Genomic DNA, 20,649 nt, shown 5'->3' with positions numbered 1-20,649 from the left:
AACTTATTCTATGGCGTGTTTCAAATTGCCAAGAGGTTTGTGTCAGTGATACGTCTCCAACGTATCTATAATTTTTGATTGTTCCATGCTATTATATTATCAACCTTGGATGTTTTATATGCATTTATATGCTATTTCATATGATTTTTGGGACTAACCTATTAACCCAGAGCCCAGTGCCAGTTTCTGTTTTTCCTTGTTTTAGGGTTTCAAAGAAAAGGAAAATCAAACGGCGTCCAATTGAACTGAAACTTCATGGAACTCATTTTTGGAAGGAAAGAAGCCCAGAAGACTTGGAGTGCACGTCAGGGGACCTTCGAGGAGGCCACGAGGTAGGCGGGCGCGCCCTCCACCCTCGTGGCCCCCCTGACGTACTTCTTCCTCCTATATATCTCCATATACCCTAAAAACATCCGGGAGCAAAATAGATCGGGAGTTCCGCCGCCAGAAGCCTCCGTAGCCACCGAAAGCCAATCTAGACCCGTTCCGGCACCCTGCCGGAGGGGGGAATGTTGGGGAACGTTGCAGAAAACAAAAAATTTCCTACGGTTTCACCAAGATCCATCTATGAGTTCATATAGCAACGAGTGATCGGATTGCATCTACATACCTTTGTAGATCACGCGCGGAAGCGTTCAAAGAACGGGGATGAGGAAGTCGTACTCGACGTGATCCAAATCACCGGAGATCCTAGCGCCGAACGGACGGCACCTCCGTGTTCAACACACGTACGGTCAGCGTGACGTCTCCTCCTTCTTGATCCAGCAAGGGGGAAGGAGATGTTGATGAAGATCCAGCAGCACGACGGCGTGGTGGTGGATGCAGGGGTCACCGCAGCAGGGCTTCGCCGATCTACTACGAGAGGGAGAGGTGTAGCAGGGGAGAGGGAGGCGCCAAGACTCAAGGGTGCGGCTGCCCTCCCTCCCCCCCTCTATATATAGGGTCCCCAAGGGGGGGGGCGCCGGCCCTGGAGATCCAATCTCCCAAGGGGCGGCGGCCAAGGGGGGTGGAGTGCCCCCCAAGGCAAGTGGGGTGCCCCCCACCCTAGGGTTCCCAACCCTAGGCGCAGGGGGAAGGCCCAAGGAGGGCGCACCATCCCACTAGGGGCTGGTTCCCCTCCCACTTCAGCCCATGGGGCCCTCCGGGATAGGTGGCCCCACCCGGTGGACCCCCGGGACCCTTCCGATGGTCCCGGTACAATACCGGTGACCCCGAAACTTGTCCCGATGGTCGAAATAGCACTTCCTATATATAATTCTTTACCTCCGGACCATTCCGGAACTCCTCGTGACGTCCGGGATCTCATCCGGGACTCCGAACAACTTTTGGGTTACTGCATATTCATATATCTACAACCCTAGCGTCACCGAACCTTAAGTGTGTAGACCCTACGGGTTCGGGAGACATGTAGACATGACCGAGATGGCTATCCGGTCAATAACCAACAGCGGGATCTGGATACCCATGTTGGCTCCCACATGCTCCTCGATGATCTCATCGGATGAACCATGATGTCGAGGATTCAAGCAACCCCGTATACAATTCCCTTTGTCAATCGGTATGTTACTTGCCCGAGATTCGATCGTCGATATCCCAATACCTCGTTCAATCTCGTTACCGGCAAGTCACTTTACTCGTACCGTAATGCATGATCCCGTGACCAGACACTTGGTCACTTTGAGCTCATTATGATGATGCATTACCGAGTGGTCCCAGAGATACCTCTCCGTTATATAGAGTGACAAATCCCAGTCTTGATCCGTGTCAACCCAACAGACACTTTCGGAGATACCCGTAGTATACCTTTATAGTCACCCAATTACGTTGTGACGTTTGGGGTACACCCAAAGCACTCCTACGGTATCCGGGAGTTACACGATCTCATGGTCTAAGGAAAAGATACTTTGACATTGGAAAAACTCTAGCAAACGAACTATACGATCTTGTGCTATGTTTAGGATTGGGTCTTGTCCATCACATCATTCTCCTAATGATGTGATCTCGTTATCAGTGACATCCAATGTCCATAGTCAGGAAACCATGACTATCTGTTGATCAACGAGCTAGTTAACTAGAGGCTTACTAGGGACATGTTGGTGTCTAAGTATTCACACATGTATTATGATTTCCGGATAACACAATTATAGCATGAATAAAAGACAATTATCATGAACAAGGAAATATAATAATAATCCTTTTATTATTGCCTCTAGGGCATATTTCCAACAGTCTCCCACTTGCACTAGAGTCAATAATCTAGTTATATTGTGATGAATCGAACACCCATGGAATTCTGGTGTTGATCATGTTTTGCTCTAGGGAGAGGTTTAGTCAATGGATCTGCTACATTCAGGTCCGTATGTACTTTACAAATATCTATGTCTCCATCTTGAACATTTTCATGAATGGAGTTGAAGCGACGCTTGATGTGCCTTGTCTTCTTGTGAAACCTGGGCTCCTTGGCAAGTGCAATAGCTCCAGTGTTGTCACAGAAGAGTTTGATCGGCCCCGACACATTGGGTATGACTCCTAGGTCGGTGATGAACTCCTTCACCCAAATTGCTTCATGCGCTGCCTCCGAGGCTGCCATGTACTCCGCTTCACATGTAGATCCCGCCACGACACTCTGCTTGCAACTGCACCAGCTTACTGCCCCACCATTCAAAATATACACGTATCCGGTTTGTGACTTAGAGTCATCCAGATCTGTGTTGAAGCTAGCGTCGACATAACCCTTTACGACAAGCTCTTCGTCACCTCCATAAACGAGAAACATTTCCTTAGTCCTTTTCAGGTACTTCAGGATATTCTTGACCGCTGTCCAGTGTTCCTTGCCGGGATTACTTTGGTACCTACCTACCAAACTTACGGCAAGGTTTACATCAGGTCTGGTACACAGCATGGCATACATAATAGAACCTATGGCTGAGGCATAGGGGATGACACTCATCTCTTCTACATCTTCTGTCGTGGTCGGACATTGAGTTGAGCTCAATTTCACACCTTGCAACATAGGCAAGAACCCCTTCTTAGACTGATCCATATTGAACTTCTTCAATATCTTATCAAGGTATGTGCTTTGTGAAAGACCTATGAGGCGTCTTGATCTGTCTCTATAGATCTTGATGCCTAATATATAAGCAGCTTCTCCAAGGTCCTTCATTGAAAAACTCTTATTCAAGTAGGCCTTAATGCTGTCCAAAAGCTCTATATCATTTCCCATCAAAAGTATGTCATCTACATATAATATGAGAAATGCTACAGAGCTCCCACTCACTTTCTTGTAAATGCAGGCTTCTCCATAAGTCTGCATAAACCCAAACGCTTTGATCATCTCATCAAAGCGAATGTTCCAACTCCGAGATGCTTGCACCAGCCCATAAATCGAGCGTTGGAGCTTGCACACCTTGTCAGTATTCTTAGGATCGACAAAACCTTCCGGCTGCATCATATACAATTCTTCCTTAAGGTAACCATTAAGGAATGCCGTTTTGACGTCCATTTGCCATATCTCATAATCATAGAATGCGGCAATTGCTAACATGATTCGGACGGACTTTAGCTTCGCTACCGGTGAGAAAGTCTCATCGTAGTCAACCCCTTGAACTTGTCGATAACCCTTAGCAACAAGCCGAGCTTTATAGATGGTCACATTACCATCCGCGTCTGTCTTCTTCTTAAAGATCCATTTATTTTCTATGGCTCACCGCTCAACGAGCAAGTCAGTCAAAGTCCATACTTCGTTTTCATACATGGATCCTATCTCGGATTTCATGGCTTCCAGCCATTTGTCGGAATCCGGGCCCGCCATCGCTTCTTCATAGTTCGAAGGTTCACCGTTGTCTAACAACATGATTTCCAAGACAGGGTTGCCGTACCACTCTGGTGCGGAACGTGTCCTTGTGGACCTACGAAGTTCAGTAGCAACTTGATCTGAAGTTTCATGATCATCATCATTAACTTCCTCTCTAGTCGGTGCAGGCACCTCAGGAACATTTTCTTGAATTGCGCCATTTTCTGGTTCAAGAGGTAATACTTCATCAAGTTCTACTTTCCTCCCACTTACTTCTTTCGAGAGAAACTCCTTCTCTAGAAAGGATCCATTCTTGGCAACAAAGATCTTGCCTTCGGATCTGAGGTAGAAGGTATACCCAATAGTTTCTTTAGGGTATCCTATGAAGACGCATTTTTCCGACTTGGGTTCAAGCTTTTCAGGTTGAAGTTTCTTGACATAAGCATCGCATCCCCAAACTTTTAGAAACGACAACTTAGGTTTCTTCCCCAACCATAACTCAAACGGTGTTGTCTCAATGGATTTTGATGGAGCCCTATTTAAAGTGAATGCGGCAGTCTCTAAAGCATAGCCCCAAAATGATAGCGGTAAATCGGTAAGAGACATCATAGATCGCACCATATCCAATAGAGTGCGATTACGACGTTCGGACACACCATTACACTGAGGTGTTCCAGGCGGCGTTAGTTGTGAAACTATTCCACATTTTCTTAAGTGTGTGCCAAACTCGCGACTCAAGTATTCTCCTCCACGATCTGATCGCAAGAACTTGATTTTCCTGTCACGTTGATTCTCAACCTCACTTTGAAATTCCTTGAACTTTTCAAAGGTCTCAGACTTGTGTTTCATTAAATAGACATACCCATATCTACTCAAGTCATCAGTGAGGGTGAGAACATAACGATAACCACCGCGAGCCTCAACACTCATTGGACCGCACACATCAGTATGTATGATTTCCAATAAGTTGGTTGCTCGCTCCATTGTTCCTGAGAACGGAGTCTTGGTCATTTTACCCATGAGGCATGGTTCGCACGTGTCAAATGATTCGTAATCAAGAGACTTTAAAAGTCCATCTGCATGGAGCTTCTTCATGCGTTTGACACCTATGTGACCAAGGCGGCAGTGCCACAAGTATGTGGGACTATCATTATCAACCTTACATCTTTTGGTACTCACACTATGAATATGTATAGCATTACGCTCGAGATTCATTAAGAATAAACCATTCACCATCGGAGCATGACCATAAAACATATCTCTCATATAAATAGAACAACCATTATTCTCGGATTTAAATGAGTAGCCATCTCGAATTAAACAAGATCCTGATACAATGTTCATGCTCAAAGCTGGCACTAAATAACAATTATTGAGGTTTAAAACTAATCCCGTAGGTAAATGTAGAGGCAGCGTGCCGACGGCAATCACATTGACCTTGGAACCATTCCCGACGCGCATCGTCACCTCGTCCTTCGCCAGTCTCCGCTTATTCCGCAGCTCCTGTTTTGAGTTACCAATGTGAGCAACTGCACCGGTATCAAATACCCAGGAGCTACTACGAGTACTGGTAAGGTACACATCAATTACATGTATATCACATATACCTTTTGTTTTGCCAGCCTTCTTGTCCGCCAAGTATTTGGGGCAGTTCCGCTTCCAGTGACCACTTTCCTTGCAATAAAAGCACTCAGTCTCGGGCTTGGGTCCATTCTTTGGCTTCTTCCCGGCAAGCGCAACTCCCTTGCCGTCCTTCTTGAAGTTCTTCTTACCCTTGCCTTTCTTGAACTTAGTGGTTTTATTCACCATCAACACTTGATGTTCCTTTTTGACTTCTACCTCTGTTGATTTCAGCATTGCAAATACTTCAGGAATGGTCTTTTCCATCCCCTGCATATTGAAGTTCATCACAAAGCTCTTGTAGCTCGGTGGAAGCGACTGAAGGATTCTGTCAATGACCGCGTCATCCGGGAGATTAACTCCCAGCTGAGTCAAGCGGTTATGTAACCCAGACATAGTGAGTATGTGCTCACTGACAGAACTGTTTTCCTCCATCTTACAGCTGAAGAACTTGTCGGAGACATCATATCTCTCGACCGGGCATGAGCTTGAAAAACCATTTTCAGCTCTTCGAACATCTCATATGCTCCATGTCTCTCAAAACGCTTTTGGAGCCCCGGTTCTAAGCTGTAAAGCATGCCGCACTGAACGAGGGAGTAATCATAGGTACGTGTTTGCCAAGCGTTCATAACGTCTTGTTCTGCAGGGAGAACAGGTGCGTCACCTAGCGGTGCTTGTAGGACATAATCTTTCTTGGCAGCTATGAGGATGATCCTCAGGTTCCGGACCCAGTACGTATAGTTGCTGCCATCGTCTTTCAGCTTGGTTTTCTTTAGGAACGCATTGAAGTTGAGGACAACGTTGGCCATTTGATCTACAATACATGTTGTAAAGATTTTAGACTAAGTTCATGATAATTAAGTTCATCTAAATCAAATTATTCAATGAACTCCCACTTAGATAGACATCCCTCCAGTCATCTAAGTATAACATGATCCGAGTTAACTAGGCCGTGTCCGATCATCACGTGAGACGGACTAGTCAACATCGGTGAACATCTTCATGTTGATCGTATCTTCTATACGACTCATGCTCGACCTTTCGGTCTTCTGTGTTCCGAGGCCATGTATGTACATGCTAGGCTCATCAAGTCAACCTAAGTGTTTGCATGTGTAAATCTGTCTTACACCCGTTGTATGTGAACGCTGGAATCTAACACACCGATCATCACGTGGTGCTTCGAAACAACGAACTATCGCAACGGTGCCCAGTTAGGGGGAACACTTTCTTGAAATTATTATGAGGGATCATCTTATTTACTACCGTCGTTCTAAGTAAACAAGATGCAAAAACATGATAAATATCACATGCAATCAAATAATAATAGTGACATGAAATGGCCAATATCACATAGCTCCTTTGATCTCCACCTTGGGGCTCCATGATCATCTTGTCACCGGCATGACACCATGATCTCCATCATCGTGTCTCCATGAAGTTGCTCGCCAACTATTACTTCTACTACTATGGCTAACACGTTTAGCAATAAAGTAAAGTAATTTACATGGCGTTTCTCAATGACACGCAGGTCATACAAAAAATAAAGACAACTCCTATGGCTCCTGCCGGTTGTCATACTCATCGACATGCAAGTCGTGATTCCTATTATAATAGCATGAACATCTCATACATCACATATATATCGTTCATCATTCATCACAACTTTGGCCATATCACATCACAAAACACTTGCTGCAAAAACAAGTTAGACGTCCTCTAATTGTTGTTGCAAGTTTTACGTGGCTGCAATAGGGTTCTAGCAAGAACGTTTTCTTACCTACGTGAAAGCCACAACGTGATTTGTCAACTTCTATTTACCCTTCATAAGGACCCTTTTCATCGAATCCGCTCCAACTAAAGTGGGAGAGACAGACACCCGCCAGCCACCTTATGCAACTAGTGCATGTTAGTCGGTGGAACCGGTCTCACGTAATCGTACGTGTAAGGTTGGTCCGGGCCGCTTCATCCCACAATACCATTGAAGCAAAATAAGACTAGTAGCGGCAAGAAAGTTGACAACATCTACGCCCACAACAAATTGTGTTCTACTCGTGCAAAAGGAACTACGCATAGACCTAGCTCATGATGCCACTGTTGGGGAACGTTGCAGAAAACAAAAAATTTCCTACGGTTTCACCAAGATCCATCTATGAGTTCATCTAGCAACGAGTGATCGGATTGCATCTACATACCTTTGTAGATCACGCGCGGAAGCGTTCAAAGAACGGGGATGAGGAAGTCGTACTCGACGTGATCCAAATCACCAGAGATCCTAGCGCCGAACAGACGGCACCTCCGTGTTCAACACACGTACGGTCAGCGTGACATCTCCTCCTTCTTTATGTAGCAAGGGGGAAGGAGAGGTTGATGAAGATCCAGCAGCACGACGGCGTGGTGGTGGATGCAGGGGTCACCGCAGCAGGGCTTCGCCGATCTACTGCGATAGGGAGAGGTGTAGCAGGGGAGAGGGAGGCGCCAAGACTCAAGGGTGCGGCTTCCCTCCCTCCCCCCCTCTATATATAGGGTCCCCAAGGGGGGCAGGCCCTGGAGATCCAATCTCCCAAGGGGCGGCGGCCAAGGGGGGGTGGAGTGCCCCCCAAGGCAAGTGGGGCGCCCCCCACCCTAGGGTTCCCAACCCTAGGCGCAGGGGGAAGGCCCAAGGGGGGCGCACCAGCCCACTAGGGGCTGGTTCCCCTCCCACTTCAGCCCATGGGGCCCTCCGGGATAGGTGGACCCACCCGGTGGACCCCCGGGACCCTTCCGGTGGTCCCGGTACAATACCGGTGACCCCGAAACTTGTCCCGATGGCCGAAATAGCACTTCCTATATATAATTCTTTACCTCCGAACCATTCCGGAACTCCTCGTGACGTCCAGGATCTCATCCGGGACTCCGAACAACTTTCGGGTTACTGCATATTCATATCTCTACAACCCTAGCGTCACCGAACCTTAAGTGTGTAGACCCTACGGGTTCGGGAGACATGTAGACATGACCGAGATGGCTATCCGGTCAATAACCAACATCGGATCTGGATACCCATGTTGGCTCCCACATGCTCCTCGATGATCTCATCGGATGAACCACGATGTCGAGGATTCAAGCAACCCCGTATATAATTCCCTTTGTCAATCGGTATGTTACTTGCCCGAGATTCGATCGTCGGTATCCCAATACCTCGTTCAATCTCGTTACCGGCAAGTCACTTTACTCGTACCATAATGCATGATCCCGTGACCAGACACTTGGTCACTTTGAGCTCATTATGATGATGCATTACCGAGTGGGCCCAGAGATACCTCTCCGTTATACAGAGTGACAAATCCCAGTCTTGATCCATGTCAACCCAACAGACACTTTCGGAGATACCCGTAGTATACCTTTATAGTCACCCAATTACGTTGTGACATTTGGTACACCCAAAGCACTCCTACGGTATCCGGGAGTTACACGATCTCATGGTCTAAGGAAAAGATACTTTGACATTGGAAAAACTCTAGCAAACAAACTATACGATCTTGTGCTATGTTTAGGATTGGGTCTTGTCCATCACATCATTCTCCTAATGATGTGATCTCGTTATCAATGACATCCAATGTCCATAGTCTGGAAACCATGACTATCTGTTGATCAACGAGCTAGTTAACTAGAGACTTACTAGGGACATGTTGGTGTCTAAGTATTCACACATGTATTACGATTTCCGGATAACACAATTATAGCATGAATAAAAGACAATAATCATGAACAAGGAAATATAATAATAATCCTTTTATTATTGCCTCTAGGGAATATTTCCAACATGGAATCCTTCTCCGGTGGCCATCTTCATCATCCCGGTGCTCTCCATGACGAGGAGGGAGTAGTTCTCCCTCGGGGCTGAGGGTATGTACTAGTAGCTATGTGTTTGATCTCTCTCTCTCTCTCTTGTGTTCTTGAGACGGTACGATCTTGATGTATCGCGAGCTTTGCTATTATATTTGGATCCTATGATGTTTCTTCCCCCCCTCTACTCTCTTGTAATGGATTGAGTTTCCCCTTTAAAGTTATCTTATCGGATTGAGTCTTTAAAGATTTGAGAACACTTGATGTATGTCTTGCCATGCGTATCTGCGGTGACAATGGGATACCACGTGATTCACTTGATGTATGTTTTGGTGATCAACATGCGGGTTCCGCCCATGAACCTATGCATAGGGGTTGGCACACGTTTTCGTCATGATTCTCCAGTAGAAACTTTGGGGCACTCTTTGAGGTTCTATGTGTTGGTTGAATAGATGAATCTGAGATTGTGTGACGCATATCGTATAATCATACCCATGGATACTTGAGGTGACATTGGAGTATCTAGGTGACATTAGGGTTTTGGTTGATTTGTGTCTTAAGGTGTTATTCTAGTACGAACTCTAGGGCTGTTTGTGACACTTATAGGAATAGCCCAACGGATTGATTGGAAAGAATAACTTTGAGGTGGTTTCGTACCCTACCATAATCTCTTCATTTGTTCTCCGCTATTAGTGAATTTGGAGTGACTCTTTGTTGCATGTTGAGGGATAGTTATATGATCCAATTATGTTATTATTGTTGAGGGAACTTGCACTAGTGAAAGTATGAACCCTAGGCCTTGTTTCAACGCATTGCAATACCATTTACGCTCACTTTTATCATTAGTTACCTTGCTGTTTTTATATTTTCAGATTACAAATACCCATATCTACTATCCATATACCACTTGTATCACCATCTCTTCGCCGAACTAGTGCACCTATACAATTTAACATTGTATTGGGTGTGTTGGGGACACAAGAGACTCTTTGTTATTTGGTTGCAGGGTTGCTTGAGAGAGACCATCTTCATCCTACGCCTCCTAAGGATTGATAAACCTTAGGTCATCCACTTGAGGGAAATTTGCTACTGTCCTACAAACCTCTGCACTTGGAGGCCCAACAACGTCTACAAGAAGGTTGTGTAGTAGACATCAAGCTCTTTTCTGGCGCCGTTGCCGGGGAGGTTAGCGCTTGAAGGTATATCTTTAGATCTTGCAATCGTGTCTTTTAGTTTCTTGTTTTATCACTAGTTTAGTTTATAAAAGAAAATTACAAAAAAATGGAATTGAGTTTGCCTCATACGCTTCATCTTTTTAATATCTTTCGTGAGTATGATGGAAAGGAAAATTGTGCTCAAGTGCTAGAAGAAGAATGTATTAGAATGTTTGGCACTAAATATTTGAATGATGAGCATGATTGCAATGTTGTTAGTATGAATTCCTTGAATATCCATGATGCTAATGATATGCAAAGCCACAAGCTTGGGGATGCTACGTTTGATGAAGATGATATTTTTAGTCCCCCAAGTTTTGATGTGCAAATTTATTATGATGAGAGCATGCCCGCTATCTATGATGATTATTGTGATGACTTGTATTCTATAAAGAATAATGATATCCATGAAACTTGCCATCATGATTTTAGTTTTCAATTGGATTATGCCTCACATGATAATTATTTTGTTGAGTTTGCTCCCACTATTATTCATGAGAAGAAACTTGCTTATGTGGAGAGTAATAAAAATTCTATGCTTGTAGGTCATGAAAAGAATGCTTTAGGTGCTGGTTATATTGTTGAATTCATTCATGATGCTACTGAAAATTATTATGAGGGAGGAACATATGCTCGTAGGAATTGCAATAATATCAAGTTTCCTCTCTATGTGCTTAAAGTTTTGAAATTATGCTTGTTTTGCCTTCCTATGCTAATTGATTATTGTTCCCATAAGTTGTTAGCTCGCAAAATCCCTATGCATATGAAGTGGGTTATACTTAAATGTGCTAGTCATATTCTTCATGATGCTCTCTTTATGTTACAATTCTTATCTTTTATGTGAGCATCGTTGAAATCATCATGCCTAGCTAGGGGCGTTAAACGATAGCGCTTGTTGGGAGGCAACCCAACTTTATTTTATTCCTTTATTTTTGCTCCTGTTTAGTAATAAATAATTCATCTAGCCTCCGTTTAGATGTGGTTTTATGCTTTTAATTAGTGTTTGTGCCAAGTAGAACCTTTGCGAAGACTTGGGGAAAGTCTTTGCGATCATGCTGTAAAAAACAGAAACTTTAGCGCTCACGAGATTTGCTGCCATTTTTATTTGGAAAGTTATATTTAGTTAATTATTTTTTCAGATAATTAATAGACAAATTACTCAGGTCCAGAAATTTATTTGAGAATTTTGGGAGTTCCAGAAGTTTACGTTTGATCCAGATTACTACAGACTATTCTGTTTTTGACAGATTCTGTTTTCATTGTGTTGTTTGCTTATTTTGATGAATCTATGGCTAGTAAAATAGTTTATAAACCATAGAGAAGTTGGAATACAGTAGGTTTAACACTAATATAAATAAATAATGAGTTCATTACAGTACCTTGAAGTGGTCTTTTGTTTTCTTTCGCTAACGGAGCTCACGAGATTTTCTACTTTAAGTTTTGTGTTGTGAAGTTTTCAAGTTTTGGGTAAAGATTCGATGGACTATGGAATAAGGAGTGGCAAGAGCCTAAGCTTGGGGATGCCCAAGGCACCCCAAGGTAATATTCAAGTACAACCAAAAGCCTAAGCTTGGGGGTGCCCTGGAAGGCATCCCCTCTTTCGTCTTCGTTCATCGGTAACTTTACTTGGAGCTATATTTTTATTTATCACTTGATATGTGTTTTGCTTGGAGCGTCAATTTATTTTGATAGAATTTGCTTTCTGTCATTTAGAACAATATTTTGCATATTTTATTTCAATAAAAGTGGCACTGATAGAGTTTACTATGCCTATTTTACAAGTCTTCATGTTGTTGTTTGAAAACAGAAGGTTTACCACTGTTGCAATAATTCCCTAGAAAAGTATGAATGTGATAAAATTTTAAACCTTTTGCATATTAAGCTCTGATAAATTTACTACAGTGGGAATTTTCTTTCATAATTTTTGGAGTTAGGGAAGTATGGATCTAGCTGCATTCTTTACAGATTGTCCTGTTTAGGCAGATTGCTGTTATGCTTGCATTGTTCGCATATGTTTGCTTCTTTAATGATTCTATTTGAGGATAGGACTATTAAATATGCAGAGACATTTAGTATGCAATGTTGAATAATAATTTTAGTGAGTTGCTACAGTAGAGTATGATGAGGTTTTGGCAATGGTTTATACTAACTTATCTCACGAGTCCTTGTTGAGTTTTGTGTGGATGAAGCTTTTGAGATTTAGGGAGACCGTGATATGAGAGGAATTAAGGAGAAACAAAAGCTCAAGCTTGGGGATGCCCAAGGCATCCCAAGATAATATTTCAAGAAGCCTCGAGCGTCTAAGCTTGGGGATGCCCCGGTTGGCATCTCACATTTTTTCTTCAACAACTATCGGTTAGTATAGGTTGATCCTAAGTTTTTGCTTCTTCACGTGATGTTTGCTATTCTTAGATGTCATTTTATTTTGTTTTGCTTTCTTTTTGAATAAAATACCAAGATCTGAAATTATTAAATGTTAGAGAGTCTTCACATAGTTGCATAATTATTTGACTACTCATTGATCTTCACTTATATCTTTCAGAGTAGTTTGTCATTTTCTCTAGTGCTTCACTTATATCTTTTAGAGCACGGTGGTGGTTTTATTTTATAGAAATTAATGAACTCTCATGCTTCACTTATATCATTTTGAGAGTCTTTAGAACAGCATGGTAGTTTGCTTTGGTTATGAAACTAGTCCTAATATGATGGGCATCCAAGAGGGATATAATAAAAACTTTCATATAGAGTGCATTGAATACTAAGAGAAGTTTGATACTTGATGATTGTTTTGAGATATGAGGATGGTAATATTAGAGCCATGCTAGTGAGTAGTTGTGAATTTGAGAGATACTTGTGTTAAAGTTTGTGATTCCCGTAGCATGCACGTATGGTGAACAGTTATGTGATGAAGTTGGAGCATGATTTATTTATTGATTGCCTTCCTTATGAGTGGCAGTCGGGGACGAGTGATGGTCTTTTCCTACCAATCTATCCCCCTAGGAGCATGCGTGTAGTACTTTGTTTCGATAACTAATAGATTTTTGCAATAGTATGTGAGTTCTTTATGACTAATGTTGAGTCCATGGATTATACGCACTCTCACCCTTCCACCATTGCTAGCCTCTCTAGTACCGCGCAACTTTCGCCGGTACCATAAACCCACCATATACCTTCCTCAAAACAGCTACCATACCTACCTATTATGGCATTTCCATAGCCATTCCGATATATGTTGCCATGCAACTTTCCACCGTTCCATTTATTATGACACGCTTTATCATTGTCATATTGCTTAGCATGATCATGTAGTTGACATTGTATTTGTGGCAAAGCCACCGTTCATAATTCTTTCATACATGTCACTCATGCATCATTGCACATCCCGGTACACCGCCGGAGGCATTCATATAGAGTCATATCTTGTTCTAAGTATCGAGTTGTAATTCTTGAGTTGTAAGTAAATAAAAGTGTGATGATCATCATTATTAGAGCATTGTCCCAGTGAGGAAAGGATGATGGAGACTATGATTCCCCCATAAGTCGGGATGAGACTCCGGACGAAAATAAATAAATAAAAGAGGCCAAAGAAGCCCAAATAAAAAAAGAAAAGAGGCCATAAAAAAAGAGAAGGCCCAAATAAAAAAATGAGAGAAAAAGAGAGAAGGGGCAATGCTACTATCCTTTTACCACACTTGTGCTTCAAAGTAGCACTATGATCTTCAGGATAGAGAGTCTCCTATGTTGTCACTTTCATATACTAGTGGGAATCTTTCATTATAGAACTTGGCTTGTATATTCCAATGATGGGCTTCCTCAAAATGCCCTAGGTCTTCGTGAGCAAGCGAGTTGGATGCACACCCACTAGTTTCTTTTGTTGAGCTTTCATACATTTATAGCTCTAGTGCATTCGTTGCATGGCAATCCCTACTCACTCACATTGATATCTATTAATGGGCATCTCCATAGCCCGTTGATACGCCTAGTTGATGTGTGACTATCTTCTCCTTTTTGTCTTCTCCACAACCACCATTCTATTCCACCTATAGTGCTATGTCCATGGATCACGCTCATGTATTTCGTGAAGATTGAAAAAGTCTGAGAACATCAAAAGTATGATACAATTGCTTGGCTTGTCATTGGGGTTGTGCATGATTTACATATTTTGTGTGGTGAAGATAGAGCATAGCCAGACTATATGATTTTGTAGGGATAGCTTTCTTTGGCCATGATATTTTGAGAAGACATGATTGCTTGGTTAGTATGCTTGAACTATTATTATTTTTATGTCAATATTAAACTTTTGTCTTGAATCATATGGATCTGAATATTCTTGCCACAATAAAGAGAATTACATGGATAAATATGTTAGGTAGCATTCCACATCAAAAATTCTGTTTTTACCATTTACCTACTCGAGGACGAGCAGGAATTAAGCTTGGGGATGCTGATACGTCTCCAACGTATCTATAATTTTTTATTGTTCCATGCTATTATATTATCAACCTTGGATGTTTTATATGCATTTAGATGCTATTTTATATGATTTTTGGGACTAACCTATTAACCCAGAGCCCAATGCCAGTTTCTGTTTTTCCCTTGTTTTAGGGTTTCGAAGAAAAGGAAAATCAAACGGAGTCCAATGGACCTGAAACTTCACGGAACTCATTTTTGGAAGGAAAGAAGTCCAGAAGACTTGGAGTGCACGTCAAGGGACCTTCGAGGAGGCCATGAGGTAGGGGGCACGCCCACCCCCCTAGGGCGCGCCCTCCACCCTCGTGGGCCCCCTGACGTACTTCTTCCACCTATATATCTCCATATACCCTAAAAACATCCGGAAGCACAATAGATCGGGAGTTCCGCCGCCAGAAGCCTCCGTAGCCACCGAAAGCCAATCTAGACCCGTTCCGGCAACCTACCGGAGGGGGGAATCCTTCTCCGGTGGCCATCTTCATCATCCCGGTGCTCTCCATGGCGAGGAGGGAGTAGTTCTCCCTCGGGGCTGAGGGTATGTACCGGTAGCTATGTGTTTGATCTCTCTCTCTCTCTTGTGTTCTTGAGATGGTACGATCTTGATGTATCGCGAGCTTTGCTATTATATTTGGATCCTATGATGTTTCTTCCCCCCTCTACTCTCTTGTAATGGATTGAGTTTCCCCTTTAAAGTTATCTTATCGGATTGAGTCTTTAAAGATTTGAGAACACTTGATGTATGTCTTGCCGTGCGTATCTGTGGTGACAATGGGATACCACGTGATTCACTTGATGTATGTTTTGGTGATCAACTTGTGGGTTCCCCCATGAACCTATGCATAGGGGTTGGCACACGTTTTCGTCGTGATTCTCTGGTAGAAACTTTGGGGCACTCTTTGAGGTACTATGTGTTGGTTGAATAGATGAATCTGAGATCGTGTGACGCATATCATATAATCATACCCATGGATACTTGAGGTGACATTGGAGTATCTAGGTGACATTAGGGTTTTGGTTGATTTGTGTCTTAAGGTGTTATTCTAGTACGAACTCTAGGGCTGTTTGTGACACTTATAGGAATAGCCCAACAGATTGATTGGAAAGAATAACTTTGAGGTGGTTTCGTACCCTACAATAATCTCTTCGCTTGTTCTCCGCTATTAGTGACTTTGGAGTGACTCTTTGTTGCATGTTGAGGGATAGTTATATGATTCAATTATGTTATTATTGTTGAGGGAACTTGCACTAGTGAAAGTATGAACCCTAGGCCTTGTTTCAACGCATTGCAATACCATTTACACTCACTTTTATCATTAATTACCTTGCTGTTTTTATATTTTCAGATTACAAATACCCATATCTACTATCCATATACCACTTGTATCACCATCTCTTCGCCGAACTAGTGCACCTATACAATTTAACATTGTATTGGGTGTGTTGGGGACACAAGAGACTCTTTGTTATTTGGTTGCAGGGTTGCTTGAGAGAGACCATCTTCATCCTACGCCTCCTACGGATTGATAAACTTTAGGTCATCCACTTGTGGGAAATTTGCTACTGTCCTACAAACCTCTGCACTTGGAGGCCCAACAACGTATACAAGAAGAAGGTTGTGTAGTAGACACCAGTGAGCACATTAATGGTCTACTCAGGAAGTTTTGGTGGGGTAGCAAAAGAGGAGAAAGGAAAACGGCTTGGGTGTCATGGAATACAATGTGTAAGCCTAAATTCATGGGAGGAATGGGTTTTAGAGATATAGAACTCTTTAACCTAGCTTTGCTAGCCCGACAAACCTGGCGCCTGCTACAGGACCCCGACTCTCTAAGCGCAAGGGTGCTCAAGGCACGTTACTACCCACAAAGCAACATCCTTGAGGCTTCATTAGGTAATTATCCCTCTCAGGTTTGGCGCTCTATTATGGAGGGTAAGGAAATCCTAGCACTCGGAATCATCAAAAGAGTGGGGACAGGTGAGCATACTGACATCTGGAGTGATAAATGGATACCACGTGACTATAAGCTGCGGCCTCTGTGTGCTTTGAGGGCTGATCCACCGCTCCAGGTGTCGGAGTTGATCGACTCGGTCACGAGGACGTGGAACAAACATATGATCGTCGAACATTTTGTTGGCCCTGATGTGGATGCTATTCTAAACATCCCGTTGAGCTCAAGGTTGCAAGATGATTTTTATGCATGGCACTATGACAAGCGAGGCATCTTCTCGGTCAAATCAGCGTACAGGATGTTAACGGGTATAAAGTATCAACGGGAAGATTGGATAGATCATGGCGCGAGCACATCCGATCAAGCCTCGACCAAACGGGATTGGACCCACCTCTGGAAGACGAGGGTACCGTCGAAGGTCAGGGTGTTTACCTGGCGCCTCGCACATACCTCGTTGCCAACTGGGGTTACTCGACATCACCGAAATATGGCAGACACAGCGGCTTGCCCATTATGCAATGCCTAGGAAGATACATGGCGCCACTCTTTGTTTGACTGCCGTATGGCTCGTTGTGTGTGGTCACTAGGTGAAGATGACGTACTGGAACATGTCATTTCTAATAGATCTCCGGATCCCAGGTTGTGGTTGTTCTGGTTGTTTGAAACGTTAAATGAAGAGGAGCTTGCAAAAGTTTTGATCACTATGTGGGCTATATGGTGGGCGCGTAGGAGAGCTATCCATGACAATGAATTTCAGAGCCCGCTGTCAACTTGGTGCTTTATCACGAGGTATCTTCAGGACCTATGCGGCGGTTCTGGAGGCACACGCATGCAATGAAGCTCTCGCCTTGGCTACGGACCTGCATCTAACCCGTTTGCTGATTGCCTCCGACTGTCTGGAAGTGGTGAACAGGATAGAAACAGCAACGGCGACACACTATGCATCGGTGTTACATGAAATATCGGAGAGGAGAAGGGATTTCCACCATGTCAAGTTCAAGTTTGAACATAGAGAGAATAACTTCGAAGCACATGCACTGGCGAAAGCGGCATCTTCTCTTGCTGTAGGCCGCCACATTTGGCTAGGGACATTACCAAACATTATTTGTATTCCGATGTTGATTACTACTTAATAAAGTCCCTAGTTACCCGTCAAAAAAAACCACAAATCTTGATAGTCCACACAGTCTTTCAAAAATGCTAGACTTACATAGACCATCTATGTAATCCTACCAAACTTCTTTCTATCCAAACCAAACATCCCCTGATTTTAGGGTGGGCTCATGCACCCCACTAATGCCCAATTAAACATAGCCAAATCAGTACGTAACCCCTCTGAGGACGTAGCCACCCGTATGTAACTTGTACTAAAGTTGCAACTTCCTCTTGGTGGTTCTCACCAAGCTAATGTATTTTGGGACGTACACATCTCTGGTCTCTAAACCATCGACCCACGGAAATTTTCCATGAACATCGAAAACACTGACATTAGTCATGGCCGTTTCTATATGCAAGTAAAAGTAATTGTCTTAAGTTACAAAGACCAAAATTCATTGTTATGTGAGTGTATCAGTAAGTTCATTTGTATGACTTAATGAAAACAAGATTTTGTTTTATTTATTGGTTGTAGTTTATAACTATGAAATGTTTTATGTGTGAAGTAACTACTAAAATATAGTGAAAGAATATACGAATTATAGCCCAACTAAAGGCACATGGGCCAAAGGACAAAAGCTTATCTAGATTTACCCTTCCACCTCCTTTCTTTATGAATATGCTTGGTCATTTGTCAAGGATCCCTAGGTTTTATGTAAGGCCCCCCATGAGCATTTAAATCACTCACTCATAAGTAAACTCAAGAGGAAGGTCACTCTCCCTTACTAATTTTCTCAGGAGAGTTAGGAAAGCTTAGATTCGAAGTCCAAGGGACCTTCTAAGGCTTGGACGAGTCTGGAGTTGCGGGCCAAAAGTGGTGACACTCTAAGTGTTTCGTGTGCCTGGCATCACCCTCGACAACCCTTCCATAGGACGTAAGTCGCACTCCCATGAGCCGGTTGAACATATTTAGAAAAACACCATTCTACCGCTTTGTATAAGTTTGTTTTAAGCACCCCGCCTACTAACTCTAACCAATCTACTAAGGATGCCCCTAATCAAAAGGTTGTTGTATGCATTTGAAAAAAGTTTGCATATTTTAGAAAAGTTCACGTGTTTTGAAGAAAAGGTTCATGAATTAAAAAGAAGTTCATAAATTTGAAGAATGTTTTCAAATTTGAAAAAATCATGTAATTTAAAAAATATTTTTTTTAAATTTTGATAATATTTCATAAATTGAGAAAATGGAAATAAAAATAGAAAAAGAAGAAAAAAACTTGAGAGAAAAAAAAACAAAAAGGAACGAAAACCATATAGAAAAACGGAATAGAAAACCCGGACCGGAAGCTTCTCAAAACCGACTTCGGAAGCTTTTGGAAGCTGGCCATAACCAGGAACTAGTTGACGAGCACTCCCCTGGGGAGCCTCACAACGATCACTTGGCGATGGGTTGAGAGCGCGCCACTTGGCACGCTCTCAGCCGCCGCTACGTGTCACGCTCTGGGTGCTTTCTTCGGATTTTATTTTTTTTATTTTTCCGCATGCGTTTTTGGCTTTTAAATGGTTTTTTTCAGGTTTTTTTTACTTTTTTGTTTTCCAGCGGTCTTCCTTAGCATTTGGACAAAAAACCGAAAAACAATTGTGTGAAAAAATGTGTTTTTTTTCTTTCGAGAGAGGCACCGGTTTTGCTTTCGCTAGAGGCACAACCATGTCTCTCAAAAATGAAAAAAAACATGTTTTCCTTTCCTTTTCCTTCTGCAAGAGGCACTGTTTTGCTTTCGCGAGAGGCATGGCCGTGCCTCTGGAAATGCAAAAACACGTTTTCATTTTTTTCTTCTGCGAGAGGCATGGTCATGCCTCTTTCGGAAAGGGAAAAAACGTGCTCTCGGTCTGGTTTTTTCGTGAAAAAAAGTTCGTCAAATTCTATCAACATGGGATCTAGTTTTAAAGTTCTCAACGTGCGGAATCTAATGATAAGAACGGTTTGAGATTTGGACGCATGATTTAAGAGATAAAACATTTTAAATAAACAGATGTACGAAAAAAGAGAAAACTCCCTAGTTGCGACGAGTAACGCGCATGCAATGCGCCAAGCACGTCACTCATCACAACCTGAGAAGATGAAATTGATCTTTAAAAGGAGTACTTGTTAATTAGTGATTTCGTAAAACCAGAAGGAAGTTGTCGTTCGAAAACTCTTAACGGGTCGGCCAATTGGATCGGCGAAAACGCCTGTAACTATCGCTACAGGCGCCAAATAAGGTTTGACCATCAGGTTTCAGTTTTCATCCGGCGAGCCGCTGGCAAAGATGGGCTTTTAAATTTTTTTCTGGCCCATATCCGTTGCGTTCGCTTGCGTCGCAAGGAGACCTATCTCCTCTCCTCTTCATCTAAAAAAAAGGGCGCTTATAGGCGCCGGCGCACCGGCCGAATCGTTCGGCCGGTCGAGCCCCAGCCGCCCGATACTACGAGCCGTCAGATTTGACCCCCTTACTTTGTCCTTCTCCTGGTTATTCCCCTTCGATCAAAATTGCAACGGGCCACAGCGACGTCCGACGCCCCGCTATCGCCCCGCGACAAAGGTTGAAGCACCCCCGCGGCGGCCCCGTTGCCGATCGGCGCCCTCGCCGGCCGTCCTCGTCACCGGTCGCCGCCCTCGCCCCCGGCTCCACCCATGCAACAGCTG

Source organism: Triticum urartu, chromosome 7A, assembly GCF_056163025.1.
Source record: "Triticum urartu cultivar PI428250 chromosome 7A, HENAU_Tu73, whole genome shotgun sequence".
Classification (NCBI taxonomy): Eukaryota; Viridiplantae; Streptophyta; class Magnoliopsida; order Poales; family Poaceae; genus Triticum; species Triticum urartu.
The sequence above is the reverse complement of the archived record's forward strand: the minus strand, read 5'-3'. Positions refer to the sequence as shown.